Source organism: Ochotona curzoniae, unplaced genomic scaffold, assembly GCF_017591425.1.
Source record: "Ochotona curzoniae isolate NIBS_2020 unplaced genomic scaffold, NIBS_Ocur_1.0 scaffold_4701, whole genome shotgun sequence".
Taxonomy (NCBI): Eukaryota; Metazoa; Chordata; class Mammalia; order Lagomorpha; family Ochotonidae; genus Ochotona; species Ochotona curzoniae.
The window spans coordinates 31,513,016-31,530,781 of NW_024467122.1; the positions used below are offsets into that span (position 1 = coordinate 31,513,016).

At 44.8% G+C, this 17,766-nt stretch overlaps 1 protein-coding gene across 11 annotated transcripts in view; it reads left to right on the forward strand.

Annotated features, from left to right (window-relative positions):
- The first annotated feature begins 12,352 nt into the window (after positions 1 to 12,352).
- The window catches only part of EGLN3 (egl-9 family hypoxia inducible factor 3), a 101,704-nt gene continuing 96,290 nt past the window's right edge, over positions 12,353 to 17,766 (forward strand). For 8 of the 11 annotated variants that reach the window (XM_040970125.1, XM_040970129.1, XM_040970130.1 and 5 more), the window contains exons 1-2: positions 12,353 to 12,521; positions 14,394 to 14,524. The gene's annotated coding sequence lies outside the window, so the exon portion shown is untranslated. Of the gene's footprint in view, positions 12,522 to 13,043; positions 13,097 to 14,393; positions 14,525 to 17,766 lie in introns of all 11 variants that reach the window. The other 3 variants (XM_040970124.1, XM_040970123.1, XM_040970127.1) reach the window with 3 other exon arrangements.

Here is a 17,766-nt window from a genome sequence, read left to right on the forward strand (position 1 = left end):
TAGCATTTCAGAAACTTGTGAAACCAAACCAGCACTTTGTAAAACTTTCCTCACCTCCCTGCCCTCGGAGAGACCAGACTGTGGGTTTAGGTTCTTAGCAGCTCCTGGGTGCCAGTCCTGAAATATCCCTGAGTAGCCTGAAATAATATGTATCCCACTGTAATTCTTCCAAAATTTATTATGTGAATTGAATGGCTTATAAGACGCTGGCAAAGGTTAAAGGTGGTGAGGTTGCTTCATGATATAGGGGCGGATGTGGATCAGAAGAAGAATAAGGGAAGGCTCCCAGGAAAGCTGGGTTTGGACTGACATAGAGCCCTTCCCTTCTCTGGGTGATAATAAGGGTGGAGTCCTAGAATGCCCAGGATTTACCCTGGACAAGCATATCAGTTTTCTTAGAGCCACCATCTACAAAACAAGTTAAGTAATAACTCTGCCCGTGTGTGTGTGTGTAGGTGTGTGAAGTGGTAAAACTACCTAGTCCCAGAAGTGGTTGGCGACATGAGCTCTCTGCGTAATTTCAGTGAGTGCAAGGGATTCCCTTTCAGAGAATGACTTACCCTAGTAGACACAGTGTTTAGGCAAGAAGGCTGCTGGATCAGGCAGAGCTATGAATAAAGCATAAATCAGCAGCTGCTTTTCCTAACTGCTCCCAGTTCCCCAAACGGGTCTCAGTTACAAGCATCTCTCAATGCAGAAATTCCATGGCCTGCCTTGTACCAAGAGGCATGCTTTGTCCAAGTTCTCACTTGGCCAAGAAGACCAGAGTTCTTAGTCATTGTGTTTTTCAGCAGCTCAGCTCCCCTGCCTAGCTTCTCCTAACTTGTAAACATGCCCGGATTGTCCTCTACACAAATTAGGGAGCTACAGAATCCCAGCCCTGAATTAGAGTGCTGTCCATTCTTTAAAAGCAACTCTAGGATTAGGATGCTTGAAAAAAAACTTTTTTTTTTTTTTTTTAGCCAGTAAGAACTTGTTCATGAATCAACAGGGACTGTGGTATAATGGTTAAAAGCACACACTGTGACTCCAGGCTTGGTTCCCAGCTCTTCTACTTTATAAGCTATAAGATTTTGAGTAAAATGTATTCTCTGTGTGCCTTAAATATATTATAAAAATTTATTATTTATTTATTTTTATTGGAAAGGCAGATTTTATGCAGAGAAGGAGAGACAGAAAGGAAGATCTTTTATCTGTTAGCTCACTCCCCAAATGGTTACAATGATTAGAGTTAAGGTAATCTGAAGTCAGCAGCCTGGAGCCTTACCCAGGTGTCCCATGCTGGATGCAACGTCCTGAGGCTTTGGGCTATCCTCCTCTGTTTTCCCAGGCCACAGGCAGAGAGCTGCTTGAGAAGTGGAGCAGCTGGGGTACAAATTGGCACCTGTTTGGGATGCCTGCTGTTGGAGGTGGAGGATTAGCCAACTGAGCCATTGTGCTACACAAGTTTGTTCAGTTTTTATTTGGGAAACTAATCATACCTATCTCCTAGGGTTGCTGTAATGAGTACATGAGTTAAGATATATGTAATGTACTTGAGGCGATAAGTGGCATGCATAAATGAATGTGTTTGCCATGATGAATGCCATTATGCCTTTGGGGGAGAACGGGCCCCTCAAGAAGAAAGTATCAGGACAGCCAGGACTAGCAAGCCTGGCAGCAGAGGCACAGGAAAAAAATATTCTTAGGAAGCTAGGAGCTCAAGTGCCAAATCCTTAATGAGATGCCTGGGTTGGCCCATTGACAGGAATCTGCCATCAGAGAGTCCCTTTAGCATTTGACAGCCTCCATTCTCGTCTCTGGGATTCCTAGATACAGTCTCTGTGCCAGCTGGCCCAAGATTTATTTCGGTGAGAATAACATGCTCCCAAGGGTTGAGTTAGAAGCAAGCCCTTTGTTCTGTGGCATGGACCTCTGTGTGCCACTGTATGGACATGTCCAGCTTTGCAAAGCAGCTGGCATGTGGAGGATTCAGGCTGTTATCAGATGGACACTCACCCACCAGAGTCCCTCCCAGCCTGGTGCTGCGTGCAGCCGTGCACGTAGGCCTGCATACCTCAGATCTCTGCCCAGGCAATTATATCCCAAGCTCCCTGCCCCATTCCAATGCAGCTGGGGCCAGCTGGAGCACAGTGCTTGGGGCAGAAGCCAGACAGTTTTCTTTCTTTCATCCTTTTTGATCCCAAAGGTATTTTCTTCTAAGCTTGGGCTCCAACTGCAGTGTCCAACAACAGGCAAACAAACCATGAAAAGTCAGAACTAGGTTGTGTCTGGTCATGACATTGGCCTTTGCCATTCAGAAAGGCAACCTCAAGGTGTGTGTGGTCTCTGCCTTTTAGGACCCAGGAGCTAGAAGCAGCATGTCTCCCCCCACCCCCACCCCCGGCAGCTGCCTGTCCTCTGAGTGTGTCGCAAATACCCATGCATTCGCTGTGCGTTGTCTGGGCTGATGCTCAGATCTATAAATACTGCTGTGGGATTCAGAGCCTGAGTGCGTCAAGTGCACGTCTGGGCATGCTCTCTTGGCCAGACTCCAGAGTTCACAGCCCACCCAGCTGGCTTCTTGCATCAGAAGTGATCCCACGTGGTTTCAATGGCAGACAGTTGGTGACGACTCACCTGGATTTGGGAAATCTCTCTGTGTGCATGCTCTTATCTTGGAAGAGAGAGTCATATAAACATATTCACAACAGGCATCCTTTCGTGGGCATTTTCCATATGCCATTTGGTGTTCTAGGTAGGGGTGCTTTTGGTAGAGATTTCCATTAGATTCCCTGCTATTTCCCAATAACACTTCAATGAAAGCAGGATGATCAATTTTGCTTTACGGGTGAGGACCATGAGACGTGCTGGCACGACCTGTGTGGAAAGTCACCCAGGAAATAAGTGGTGATGCCAATGTCTGAACGATGCGCTCTGGTTTAGCCAATGTCCTAAACTCCCATAGATGTTCTCATCACTGACATTTCTCTGCTTATTTGTCTCTACGTATTAGGCCAGGACTGAGAAAGCATCTCCATCCATCAATCTTTTCTGCCAACAAAGACCAGGAACTTCTAAAAGGTTGACATTTTGGGCTCATTTGCTATATCCTTTGTATTTGGGGAGAATGATGCAAATAAGCTGTTTCCTCATTGGTTTCTATTCCTTTGATGTAATAACTACTTAGTTGCTAGGTTATACTAGTGCTGGCAAAGAAGACCACAACCAAGCCACTGTTTTCAAAGAACTTTCTCTTCAAAAGAGAAATAACCTTTCTAAACTCCCAAGATGATCCCTACGGGCCTCTCAGATGGGCCCTTGTGTCTCAAGTATCCTTCTAGTTGTTTTGTTTGCTGAGTTCCCATTCACCTCTTGGCCTCTGCACCTTCCCTTGGTTAGTCGGAGATATTTCACATCTTTGCATGGTTAATACTTTCTCCTCTTCTTCCTTCTCCTTCAGGTGTCATTTTAAAAAAATTTATTCATTTTTATTGGAAAGGAAGATCTACAGAAGGAAGGAGAGATAGAAAGATCTCCCCAAATGACTGCAGTGACCGGAGCTGAGTTGATTCAAAGTCCGAGGCCAGGAGCTTCTCCTGAGTCTCCCATGTAGATTCGGGTCCCAAGGATTTAGGCCATCCTCCTCTGCTTTCCCTGGGAATCCACAAGCAGGGAACTGGATGGGAAGTGGAACATCTAGGGCATGAACCAACTGCCATATGGAATGCCTGCGTTTGGAGGCAGAGGGTTAGACAATTGAACCATCATCCCAGCTCCTCCAGCTCACGTCTTAATCTTTTCTTTAGAGGAGTCACTCTTACCCTCAGATTACGCCAGGCCCCTCTGCTTCTGCTGTAGCTTCTATTGACACACACCATCAGAAGCAGTAGGCAATGGCTCACATGCTTGGGTTCCTACCATCCACATAGGAGACCCAATCTGAGTTCCCAGCTCTTGGCTTTCACCTAGCTCAGCCCTGCTGTTTTTGAACATTTGGGGAGAGTACAGATCGGAGATCTCTATTTGTATCTCTGTCATTCAAATAAAAAATAATTAAAAGTTTAAAAAGAGATCATTTTAAGGGAGGATGTTTGGTATAAAAGTTAAGACATCACTTGGAACACCTGCATACCATACAGGAGTGCCTGGTTCAAGTGCTGACTTGTCTGATTCCAAACCATGTATTCCCATGGGAGACAGCAGATGATGGGTTCAGAGTCAGGTCCCTGCCACCCATTTGGGGGAACTAGCTTGAGCTCTTGGTTGCCCACTTGAGCTTGACCCAACCCTGGCTAATGCAGGGTTTGGGGATGTGAACAAGCTGATGGAAGATTCTCTTTCCCTTTTCTTCTCCATCTTCCTCTCCATCATTCTCTCCCTCCTCACCTCCATGTTTTCCTGTCTTTAAAAAAATAAAATAAGTTAAAATGTAAAGATTTGTCCCCTTCTCCCCACCTTCTGAGCTTTTATGATTACTCCAATAGGGCTGTGATCTACTACTTAAAAAAAAAATCTTCTGACTTAGGGAGTCTGCTTTCCTTATAATTATGCTCATCAACAATTCCCTGGGACTCTTCCTTAAAGATTATTTAAAGTAGAAGAGCCACCGTTTAAACAAGAGATTAGCACCAAGGGAAGGTTCTTTATTGAGTTACCATATTAGAGGGACTCTTAGGAAGAAAGGACTCAGTGGTGTGGGCTGACACAGTGAGCTCATTTGAGGGTTGGTTTCTCAACTTTTAGCCCAGAGATGTAATGTTCACTCCCAGGGTATGGCTTGGTCCCTGTTCTTTCTGTGGATGATGCCAATCCCTGAGGGAACTTGAATTCAGTGTAGGGGACCTCACCCCCTTTCCTCAATGCCAATGGAAGGAGGTGATCTGCCCTTGGCCTTCCCTTCTCTATATACTCATGTTACACAAGGGCACTTCAGAAAGTTCACAGGAAAGTAAGTTAAAGGTATGAATTTATTTTGGAAAAACTGTTTGCAAAATCCATGTATGTTTTTGTTGCATGGTATGCATTTTTGGTGTATTATGAAAAACTGTTTTGGACCAAAACAAATTCATACTTTTAATTCCATTTTCCATGGACTTTTTGAAATACTCTTATATTGTGGTTTCATTATATTTCTCCCTTCAATGCTGCTTTGGAAATTCATCTCACTCTGGTCCCATCTATTCAGCTGGCCTGTCTTTCTAAGATGGTACTATGATGTAGTCACTGTTTCCTGAGCAGCTACCTACTAGGAACAGATATTGTGCCTCAGTTTCTAACACACAGAATGAGGGGAATATATATTTCAACTGGAAATGAATATGTGAGATACATTGTATCTTGATTATAGTCATGTATGCTTGCATAAATGTATATATGAAAAGAAAATGGCTCTAGAGTCTATTGAAATATGAGTGTATTACAAAGCATCATGGGAATGAAGAAGAAAATATTTTCCAGGGAGAGCAGGCAGTGTTTGATTCAGGGCTGTGTTCATCATTGCAGAAAGAAGTGAGAGATTCCACAGTGAAGTGGCATGAGCAAGGGCAGAGTGTTTGCCATTCTCATGCTTTAAGTGAGTGATCTATAATGGCTAAAAGGTAGGGGAAGACACGAGAACAATTGAGAGGAGAAAGACAGCAGTGCAGGTTAAGTGGCATGGCATGGCAGGCCATGAGCAGCCTAAGAGCATAATAAGTCAGGGAGACCCACCTGATGCTTCATGAGCTAAGAGCAAAGTTGGAGTTACTTCAGAAGCAGAGTTTAAGTGAAGCACAGAAATGAAATGGGATGAGTAGTGTCACAATAGTGAGCAATTTAGGTGAGAGAGGGAGAAGCATTTTTGGGACAATGAAGATATAGATATAACAGTGGAAATGGATGTGAGAGTGGAGGAGAAAGCTTTGAAGGTGTCCCAAGATTTTAGTCCCTACATAAACAGGGAACAGAGTTCAAGAGGAGAGAGTGCTAGGCTAGAAGTGGGTATCTTTCCACAGGCTGGCAGGGTGTGTACTGGCAATGAGCAGCAGATCTGGGCCATGGAGGGAGACTTGGGAGTTGTCCTTTCATTGAAATGGAAAGTTTCCTCAATCACCTAAGAAAAGGCTTGGATTTGGGGATGCATAGTGACAACAGGTGGATGGCTGTTTTCTGGTGCCTGGATGACCAGTCATAAACTCCCCAACAGTCTTTGCATTCTTGAGATTCCAAGGAAGGAGTCCCTGAGTTCTGTGCACCCTTAGTACAGTTTTGCCTCTTCTCCCTCAGTTGTCCAGTTTCTAATTCTGCAAACAGCTAAAGGGAGTGAGGGCCAACTAACAGCTGTGTGTTGGGATGCGAACAAAGCATCCAGGATAAAGACACTGCCTGGTCCCAGCTGCCGCCAAAATGAGTGCATGCTCACATGCACGTGCATGGGTGTGACATGGCAGGAATAGGCAAAAAAATGTCTGCAAAATGTTTTAAAGCATGATAAATAAAACATTCTTTACAAATGATTTGCATTCTGTACAAGGGGTGTTTTCATTTTATATTCCATTCTAACTCCTGGTGTTTGGAAAATCAGAAATCTAGCCTACAGGATCCTGATGGCAAGTGACAGTGTGTAGACTAGCCTGACCCCACATTAATGTGGAGTGTGCACAGAAACTCTGTACTTGATTGGATGCTGTGTTTCAAGCAGGGACCCAGGACCCTAGAAATACATGAAATGATTACAAATTCAAGAAAAGACTATTGTCCCCAGCCCCAGTTAGAGATCAGCCTCTTCTTGGAAAGCAATTAAGGAGCTGGCCAAACATGAATCTCAAGCTAGGTAGTCTGTTTCTGAACATAATTGATATTATCATTCACATTAACCAAATGTTTGTTTCTTTGAGGAGGCCAATCCCCAGGGGCCAGGACAGAGGTGTGACAAACCTCCAGGGAAGGACCGGAAACTCCCCCGCTGGTAGATCCATTCCAAAATTAGCTGCCTCCAACTGCTGCCTCAGCATGCTGAGGAAGGGCAGGAAGTCATGGTACTGCATGGCACTTCACCTTCTTCCATCTGGAGTTGTCTCTTCTGGCCACTGTTGATGCTCATCCTTCTGCTGCCTTCCCCTTTTTGACATTAGGCCCAGTCTGGAAACTTTTGCTTGTTACTATTTGAGAGAAAGGGAGGAAAGCAGCCTGTATGAAGTGGGTAAAAAGAAACTAGAGCTACTGCTAAACATTCCATAATGTACCTGACAGCCCTCCGTAATAAAGAATTCATCTGGTCTCAAATGTCCATTGTACCCTGTAGGATAGCCAGCATGAATTAAAACTCTACCATCACAAATGTATGTTTGTTCCTAAACAACAGAGAGTAGACAAGACTTCTGATAGGTGGATGTTACTATCCCATCTCTCCAATAAGCATAAAGGTCTAGATTTTTAGCTGTTGCCTGTTTTTCTGATAAATATTCTCACCATATTTGACATCAAGCTACCAGGTGATGTGCTGAAGGTAGAATTTGGAATAGTCCATAGGATATTCTCTCATCAGCTCCACAAACCAGTGCCAACTATGCACCTGTGGCCCATTGGTTCCCAAATCACAGTAAAAACAAGGAGGATCAGCACACCCACTCTTGATCTACAGCTATCAGTGCTATGCTGAATCACAGTGGAAACAGAAGCCAAAGGAAAGCAGTATATTGACCCTCTCTTCATTTACGGTTTTGAAGTTGTATTTATCCTGAGTTTTTGCATTAATCCAAAACATTCCATTAAATGTTATTTATTTCCTTGTTTGCCTCCTTTTCCATCTCCTCATCCTTCTCTCCTCTTCCTTGTTTCCTTCCCTCCTTCTCTCTCTGCCATGGAACAGTTTAATGGGAGAACTAAGGTCTCCCATTCAGGCCAGTGCCCACAATTGAGTCAAAGCCAGAAAGTTCGGGAGTTCATGAGGGATTGTGCAGGTTTAGAAGGGTCTCTGAGAATAGTTGAAATCTGTGTCATTCTCCATTTCCAGAGGATGAGAGAGGGATGGTGATTAACACTCTAGAAAGCTCGCGGTTACTCCTTTATCCTTCCACTGAATGTGAACTCTGACTTAGGAAAATGGGAGATTTATCACTGACTGGCTAGGTGTGCAACTCCTGAAGCTCTGTGTGTAGGTTCCCAGGTGAATGGTGCCCGGAGTTTGTCACAGGTGACTCCACTTTTTGAGAATTCTCTAAGCTCTTCACAATGTACAGCAAACAACAATGCCAATCCAGGTTTCCCTCTGAGGCAAATCCTGAATGACAGCTGCTTTTCTCCTAAGGAATCTTCCCCAGACCTGGAAGGCAACTGTGAGAAGCACATTTGGGCTCTGGCACACACCCCTAGGGTCTACTGTTGAGGACAGATGGTCTGAAAAATGCTATTGCACAAGTGCCCTTCATTAGCTCTGCCTGTTAGGCTCCTTCCTGGCGTCCTGTGCTTACAGGGAGCATATATCATGACTCTGTAATGATGCACCTATTCGCCTGAGACCATTTGCCCTCCAGAGTATAACTCCAAGATGGCAGGCCCTTTGCTTGTTTTGTTCTTTGCTATATCACCAGCACAAAGCATGGTTCACTTGAGTAGCTCAGTAACTGTTAGCGGAGTGGATGAAAGTAATACAGTGAGACCTGACACATATTCAAATGGGAGGAGGGACATGCAAGGAACCTAAAGTCAAGGCTGAGCAAGGTCTCAAAAATCACATTCCCTGATCTTTTGAGGATGGAAATGGGCCTGATATGGGAACCATAGGGATCCCCTGGCTTCAGCTCCTAGTTTTGAGTATGAGAGTTGGGAGTGTGGGTAGGCCAGACTGGGCAAGGCTATAGCACCCATAGGCCATAGGTATGCAGGTGGGCTGGGTCTGGGGGTGGGCCAGGCTGGGCTAGGCCCCAGCATTTGCTTGTATTCACAAGAGCAGAATGGGTGTGGGACAGGCCAACCTAGACTGCACCAGCCTCTAGGCCAAATGGGAGCCAGATCTGGGGGCAGGACTAAGCTACAGCACCCATAAGTGTGCACAAGAGCCAGATGGAATGTGGGATGGTCTAGGCTAGGCCACAGCACATTGCTAGCACTTGGAAAAATCAGGGCTGTGGGCAGGCCTGATGGGGGTTGCTGGGAATCACCTCAAGTATGCTGCTATACCCACTGGCCTGTGACTGAGTTAGGCTAGACTGCAGCACCTGTCATTTTGCATGAATGATGGGTTGGGGGTGGAATAGACAAGGCAGTTGCATCTACTGGTATGTGCATTGGCTGGTGCAGGTGATGGACCGAACCTGACCCTGCACTGGCTGTTGCACACAACAGTCAAGTATGAGGTCACCCCAGGCAAGCTTTCTTGGGGAACTCCTGAGTTTGATTGCAGAATTCAAAACCCAGCCACAGGTAGCTAATCTAGGCCAGCAGAGGATGTTGAGTACCTCGTCATTGGATGGAAATCAGAGCAGGTTGGGCCACTCTCATGGTCAAGCTTTGCAGCATTTCCTAGGTCTGTGGATGTACTAAAACAGTCTTTGTCAGCTAATAGACTAAGGAAAGACTTTCTCAACCTGGATTTTACGAAGCTGACAATGTCTCAGAACTATCAGAACCCCTCAAGTAACACTCTCAGAACACTCTTACCCACATCAAAGTCTCTAAGGCATCATCAAATAAGTGTCCCCCATCCCCAGGCATTATTGTAGTTTGACAGCTAGGAGCAGTCCCCTTCCATTCCTACATAGGGGACATAGGGGAATAAAAATGGAAACATTTGGGACATTTCTCACCAGCTTGTCCCCGGTGGTTCTTACGGCTGAAGGACATTGTCTGCCTCAACCTCAGTAACCTCAGGGCTTGCTACAAACTAAACCCCGAGAACTGGTGCCATGAACAGGGACTTCAGGACTTTAGAACTTTAGGACTTCAAGACCTCAAGACTTTAGGGTGTCAAGACATCAAGTAAATTTGGGTGAGGCCCCAGCCTCACCTGGTTTGTGGGTTCAGATTCTACCTGGTGTAGGCCAGCCGCTGTCTGTGGGCTTGGACTTCCCCTGGAATCCTGTCCCCTCCCCCTTCTCTTTTTGTCCCTGTGTGGAAACTTTAAATGGGTCTCTGTGTTTATAAAAAAAAATGGATACATTTGTCCCACTCATTTTCCTCCGTAACTCAACCCTCCCCACCCTAATTGGAAGCCCATATGGGCATGCATTCCTCTTAACTATGTCAGCAATATGAAAAATGAAATTCAAAAAAAAATTAAAAATCTTGTTCCCCTCCCATAAAAAGTTTTAACATGATATCTCACGCAGGGTAAAAGTGCTGTTAAATCATGGCTTTCTGTGAAATACAAGTGAAACTTTTAATCTTACAGATCATAGCTGGAGAAGTCAAATCCATTTACATGAACTATTCTGCTCACTGTGCAAGGCAACAAAAGACATATGTCTTCTTGAGCTATGAAGCTCTGAATGAAGGGTGATAGGTGCTCATGACCTCAGGGGCATCAAATCATTACAATCTACCCTAGAACGGAGTACAGTTCATCTCTCGGGGACTATCTAGAAATGGCCTGGAAGTGCCTCTCAGACTGGGTTGAGCCATTGATCAGGATGTTAAGGTTAGGGCAGGGACTTCAGGAGAAAACTGCATGGGAATGGTAGCACCCATGTTTCCATAGTGTTGTTTAAACTCAACAGTACAGATAGGACAGAGGCCAAATGGAATTAGCACAAACAAAGCAAAAAGTAGCTTAAAACTTCACTCCAGAGAGCCTCTAGACTCGCTCCGAACATTTCCATGAGTTTGCTGTTGACCAATGCGCCATGCATATTTCATTGCTTTTGAAAGTATCTAATATTTTTTAAAAGAATGTTATTAGAAAAATACACATACAAAGAGAAATATCTCCCATCTGCCGTTATCTTTCTCAAATACCCATAACAGCCAAAGCTGCATGAGGCTAAAGCCAAGAATTCAGAGTTCAATCAAGATCTCCCATGTGAGTGGCAAGGGACTCACATATTTGAACCATTACTGGCTAATTCCCACAGTGCTCATTAACAGGAAGCTGGAATTGGAAGTGGAGCCAGGTTCTGATATAGGATATAAGAATCTCAAGCAAAATCCCACCTCTGAAAGAAGCCAACTTTTATAAACAAATTCATCCCTTGCAATACACTTTATGGAGAAAGTGTGGCGTGAGGAAAGAGTCGTTGGGCTAAGAAGGATGTGGATGGCTTAGAGAAGAGGGAGTATTGCAAAGAGGCTGGAGACTTCAGGACTGGAAACGGGTTCATTCTTGTTATGGTATGCAGGGAAGCTTCACAACGTCATGAACACTTAACTGACAGGGACCCCACTCCTGCTGTGAGCACATTATAGGACAGAAACAACTCTTCTGCCTCTCCCACATCAATATCACGGCTTGGTTTTTATAGCTACAATAATTGTTTGGGGGAATAAAGGTATGTAATTACGTTGCTACTCTGAGCTTTCAAGAAGAAAACTCTGAAGAAGAGGTGAGTAATCACTATTTGAAAGGTACTGTGAGGTCTTCTGGGGAAGGGTTGTTAGAAGTATGAGATATGATTGCTGCATGTGAACTTCATGTTTGTGCAGTACCAGATATGTGGGATTGCTGAGTGTGGGTTACACGTGAGAGTGGTACACACCCTCATCCATCTCCAACTGGAAGGTGCACACTGGTAGGGGTGGGCACAGGGTGAGAGGGTGAAAGAGAAGAGATGTTGGAGGAAGAGCTGCAGTATTTTCTGCTATTCCAGGAGAATGACAGCCTGGGAATCCAAGAGTCTGGGCTCAACTTGTACATTTGTGGGAATGCTAAGGGCCTAGCTTTGTTCCCCCAGAGCACTTTTCTCCCTCATGAGGTTTGATCTCTGACCCTCTAGTAATCTGAACTCTCTGGACTTTACGGTGGTCTATTTGTTCAAGCTTTACTCCAGGAGTTAATGGCTAATGTGCCATCACAGGGAATACTACCTTCCATTTATCAAGAGAATTGCAGAATTGTTTTTTGGTTATTTGCTGCTGCCGACATCTCCTAACCCTTACCATAGGGAGATTCTACCGTCTCACTTGCATGCTGGTCACAAGGATGCTTGACTTATCCGAGGATTGTTTGCTCAGCTACTTGCACAAACCTTCAGGAATTGAGAATGTATATCTTGGGCCGTCCCCCCCTAACCACAGCTTCCTGATAGTGTGTCTGGAGCTTCCTGATAGCGTGTCTGGGAAAAGCTGAGCAAAGCCATATGAAGAAATAGATAAGTCCCCAAGAGTGGGGGTAAACAAGGATAGAGCACTAGAAGATAGTATAAAAACAGCAGCATTTTCTTAATAAACCAGCATTGTCCTTACACAAATGACCCAGTGTGTGCTGTCTTCCTTCCAACCCTAGTCCCTCGGCTGGGCTCGGCTTGGTGTATATGGGATGCGGATATTGCTGGCATCTGGAGGTCCCACCGAGATGGAGCAATAGAGGACAAAGGGTCGTCCCGGGAGGCTGGCCAGCTGATTTTGAGGTAAGTGGGATGCATTGAACCTTTGAAGTTTTGAAAATGGGATCTACATTGTCTCAGGACAGGTTCATTTCAGAATTGAAAGAATTGTGCATCAACAAGGCACTACTGTAAAACTAAAAACAGAGACTTTGTAAAAGCGATTCAGTTAAGTAGTCCTTGGTTCATTGTTTCCGGTAGCCTTAATATTCCCGATTGGGATCAAGTTAAAAAGGATTTACAAGAAAGTTTAAAAAAGGACCCCAGTAATTTCCCCATATCCACCTTTTCCTTATGGCACCTAGTTCGAGAGACCTTGTTGACTACCAACGTTAAAGTGAAAGAACAGTTACGTGAGGCCCTTTGAAGAGGCACAAGAGAAAGAGGTCCAACGCTCCGCTGAGGCGTCTACTGCGCCTAGCATGCCTCTCCTGAAGAAAGCGATAGCGAAGAAGGAGATGAAGAAGTTTGGTTGACTAAAAAAATTGAGATTTTAGAAAAATAATTTTTTAAAAATTATCCAATTGTTTTTCCCAAAATAATTAGGCAACAACCTGTTCCAGGAGCTCGTGTAATATTTACTGATGGCTCAGCTAAAGGTAAGGCTGCTATAGTCTCCGGACATAAAGAATGAACCGTCTCCATTCCCCACAAATCAGCTCAAGTTGCCGCGGTAGCCGCTGTTCTTTCTGCCCTTCAAATTTATCATAATGAGCCTTTGAATTTATATACAGACAGCTGCTATGTAGTTCATGTCATTTTACCCTTAGAAACCGCAGCCTACATAGCTCCCACCTCCTCAGTTTATTTACTTCTTTTACAATGACAGCAACAGATTTGGCAGCACATTCACCCCCTATTTGTTGGGCATATAAGAGCACATTCCTCCTTGCCTGGCCCCCTGCGTGAGGGCAATGCATGGGCGGATGCACTGACTCAAGTGCTGCACGTATCCCTGACCACAAACCTTTATGTACAGGCAGTGCGCACCCATAAGAGGTTCCATCTCAATGCAGCCTCCTTAAGATTACATACTAAGATAACCAGAAATCAAGCCACCCAAATTGTCACCAGTTGTGAAGTTTGTGCCCAATATTCCATCCCTTGGAATCAATCCTAGAGAATTGTTACCTAACCATGCATGGCAAATAGATGTCACCCATATTTCCTCCTTTGGAAGGCTTCAGTTTGTTCATGTTTCCATTGATACCTGTTCTCATATGATACATGCTTCAGCCCATTCAGGGGAAAAGCTAAAAGATGTTAAAGCCCATTGCTTACAAGCCTTTGCATATATGGGAGTCCCCAAGCAAATTAAAACTAACAATGGGCCTATACCAGCCAAGGCTTCGAAAAATTTTGTCAAGATTATAATAGAACTCATAAAACAGGCATTCCTCATAACCCTCAAGGCCAAGCCATTGTTGAGCGTGCCAATCGCACCCTTAAAGTTTATTTAGAAAAAATAAAGAAAGGAGATGTGGCTGAACACTGCAGTGCTCGCCTCATTCTCTATTGGCATCCGCCATTTATGTGATAAAATTTTTAGCTGTCTCAAATGATAAAGCCCCCGCGGCACACCATGGTTACGCTCCACAAATGAGAATAGAGGACAGGTGAAATGGAAAGATGTAACCACTGGCATATGGCGAGGGCCAGACCCGATATTAACTTGGGGCTGAGGGTCTGTTTGTGTCTTCCGTCAAGATGAAGAAATGCTGAGATGGGTGCCCGGGAGACTCACATGACAGATATCCTTAACCCCAGTCCACCCTAATCTCCCCCCAGATGTCGAAAAAGAGGAAAGTGAACCCCATTAATAACAGGAATTCCCCTGTTACAGAAAGATTGTATTTGGTATTTCCATTAGGAAAATCAAGGACCCTTGGGTCCCAGGCCTTTATGTTTTACAGATCTTAGCCCTGCTGATGGAAGGAACTGCTTGCAGTGGGTGTCCAGCTCCCCAACGTCATTTTTACACACAGAAGATCATGAAGATCGCGGGACTGCTCACACTCCCCCTGGTGGTAATGTCTACCCCACATCTCCCCCATAACATGACCTGGTGATTATTAATGCTCCCACAAACAGTTTTGTCAATATCACCTCCAAATTAGCTCCTCTAGGCACCTGGTGGCCGGATCTTTATGTAGATCTGTGCGACCTTACAGACCATGTTAGCCCAGTGTGCAAGAGCCTTTTCCAGGTTATGGATGTTGCTATGCTGGCAAGAGGTTCGCTATGACAAAACTCCCCTTTTATGTCTGCCCAGGAGGAGCTAAAAATAGAAATAAATTTAGTCAATGTGGGGGAGCTGAACACTTCTATTGCAAAAATTGGGGGTGTGAAAATACTGGTTGGGGCTTGTCTTGGTTTCCTCCAATAAAAGAATCTCATTCAGGTCCAGCGAGCACCCACTGACTTTGGTCTAGGATGGTGTGGCTCCCCGGGCAGTTTGCAAACATGCGGGGCATGTGATCATTCTAATATTCCTAGCCAAACGGTTCCCAAGAGCACTCCTGGAGGCAGGTGTAATCTATTGAAGATCAGTTTCACACAACAGGGCAAAAAACATGATACCTGGCAGTTAGCAAGAACATGGGGGCTAAGATTGTACAGGTCAGGATAAGATGCGGGTGTCATTTTCTCCCTTCAGTTGCTTGTTTCACGTCTTTCGCTGCAAGTAGGTCCAAATAAAGTTTTGCTATCAGATTCCTTTGGGTCCAGGCCCCCTGCTCCTAAAATAGAATGTGGCCGAAATATTTCTTTAGAGTCCAGCTCAACTACCCCTGCTAATGTGACATTTATTTCCCCATCCACTCCCCAAAATTAACGGACAGAGATTTATACAGCTCAGACTCTCTTTGGGCCCTCATGCAGGCTACGTGGGGAGCCCTAAATATATCTGGGTTCAATTTTACTCATCCTTGTTGGCTATGTCTTAGTGCTCGGCCCTCCTTTTATGAGGGCCTTGCCGTTGTAGGTAACATGTCCAACTAGTCAATGCATAACCAATGCCGCTGGCAACAATTAGGCATGGCAAGACTCACTATCCCCTCGGTGGCTGGGCAAGGACTTTGTATTGGCACTGTCCCTGCTCGGTACCGGCCTCTATGCAATCAGACTATAACCAACACCTCAACCTATGAGTATTTGGTCCCCCCGAATGGCACCTGGTGGGCCTGGCAAATTGGGTTAACTGCTTGTGCCCATGGAAGAGTTTTATATAATAGCAGTGATTTTTGCGTTCTGATTATATTGCTCCCAAAAATTGTTTCTTGGGAAGAAATACACCCCTTAGGTTTTCCTGATCCATTGTTAAGAACCGGTAACTGCTGTCACTTTGGCTGCCCTAATGGGCTTAAGCCTCGCAGGAGCAGGTACGGGCATCTCCACCTTAGTTCAACAAAGTGAGACGTTACAAACCTTACAGACTGCTATTGATTTGGATATCCAAAGAATAGAACAGTCCATCAGTTATTTACAAGAATCCTTAACATCCTTATCGGAGGTCGTTCTCCAAAATAGGAGAGGCCTTGATCTTCTCTTCCTCCAGCAAGGCGGGCTCTGCGCTGCACTTGGAAAAGAGTGTTGCTTCTATACCGATAGCTCAGGAATAAAGATTCTATGGCTAAGGTTAGAGAAAGCCTAGCAAAAAGAAGTAGAGAACAGAATCAGAATCAAGGCTAGTTTGAGTCTTGGTTGAACTCCTCTCCATGGCTCACCACCTTGCCTTCTACCCTTACTGGCCCTCTAGTCATTCTATTATTTTTGCTTACCATTGATCCCTGTGGTTTTAATAAAATTGTTCAGCTTATTCAACAGCGATTCAGCGCCTTGACTATGTTGGTTGAAGTAGTTGAAGCTTTGGCTGCCGACCATCACCCACCCGATGCCTGGGTCCATGCTGCCCTTGAAGAGATCGCCAAAACAGGCTAACCCTTCTCTGAGATTGTTCAGCCCATTTTTTATTGCTGTTATTCTTATTTTTTATTTTTATTGTTAGCCCATTTTTTATTGTTGTTATCCGTATTTTGCTTGTTTTTATTATTTTTGCTTTGCTAGAGAGCCAAGTAGTAAATTGCCTGAGTGCTTTTCCGCCCCACAATTGACGTAGAGGTGAACCTAATCGACTCTCATTAAAATGCAGTTGCCAATCTAACCCTACACAGACTGCTGGTGGTGAGATGGCTGTAGTGTGTGAGTTTGAGTATATGTGCCCTTTTTGTGACCATGCTCCACCACATGCATGGGCAGCAGGCCCGGAAGCCTACTACCATTGGTTAAATATCTATAACCGTAGTGGTGGAAACTCCTGTCATCTAAATACAAGTGTTCGCCCCCTATAAGCATTTGACCAATGATGGGTAAGATCAGTGGCGAAGCCGACCAACCTAAGACAAAGATCCTATGAGCCCAGGATAGGATTCCTCATGATGGGTAAGGCGTGAGTCGACCACCAACAACCTAAGACAGGCAATTGTTTAAACCAAAAAGGGGGAGATGCTGCTGCCGACATATCCTAACCCTTACCATGGGGAAATTCCACCGTCTCACCTGCATGCTGGTCACAAGGATGCTTGACTTATCCGAGGACTGTGTTCTCAGCTACTTGCACAAACCTTCAGGAGTTGAGAGTGTATATCTTGGGCCGTCCCCCCTAACCACAGCTTCCTGATAGTGTGTCTGGGAAAAGCTGAGCAAAGCCATATGAAGAAATAGATAAGCCCCCAAGAGTGGGGGTAAACAAGGATAGAGCACTAGAAGATAGTATAAAAACAGCAGCATTTTCTTAATAAACCAGCATTGTCCTTACACGAATGACCCAGTGTGTGCTGTCTTCCTTCCAACCCTAGTTCCTCGGCTGGGCTCGGGGTATATGGCCACATGGGCGTTGCCGGCAGTTATTGATATTGTAGTGATAATATTCATCAGTGATACTAGTCTTTATTGTTCTTTGCACATATGTAACTCCTTTTCTTAGAAAACCCTGATCTCTCTTACAACAGAACCTTATTTTGAGAAAGATGTTTTCTCTAATATCGCGTGTCTAGAAGTGAAGCCACTCCTATGGCTTGCAGCTGTCTCCTAGTGCAGGGGCCAAGAGGCAGCTGTGTGTCCTAGCTGAACCTCAGACTCCATATCTAGCTCCCATTCCAGGTCCTGATAACTCCTACTCACATGACCTTAGGCAAGTTATTCAGACGTCAGAGTCAGAACTTCCTCCTCATCTGTGAGATAAAACAGGAAGCGCGTCTGCTCGTGTGTT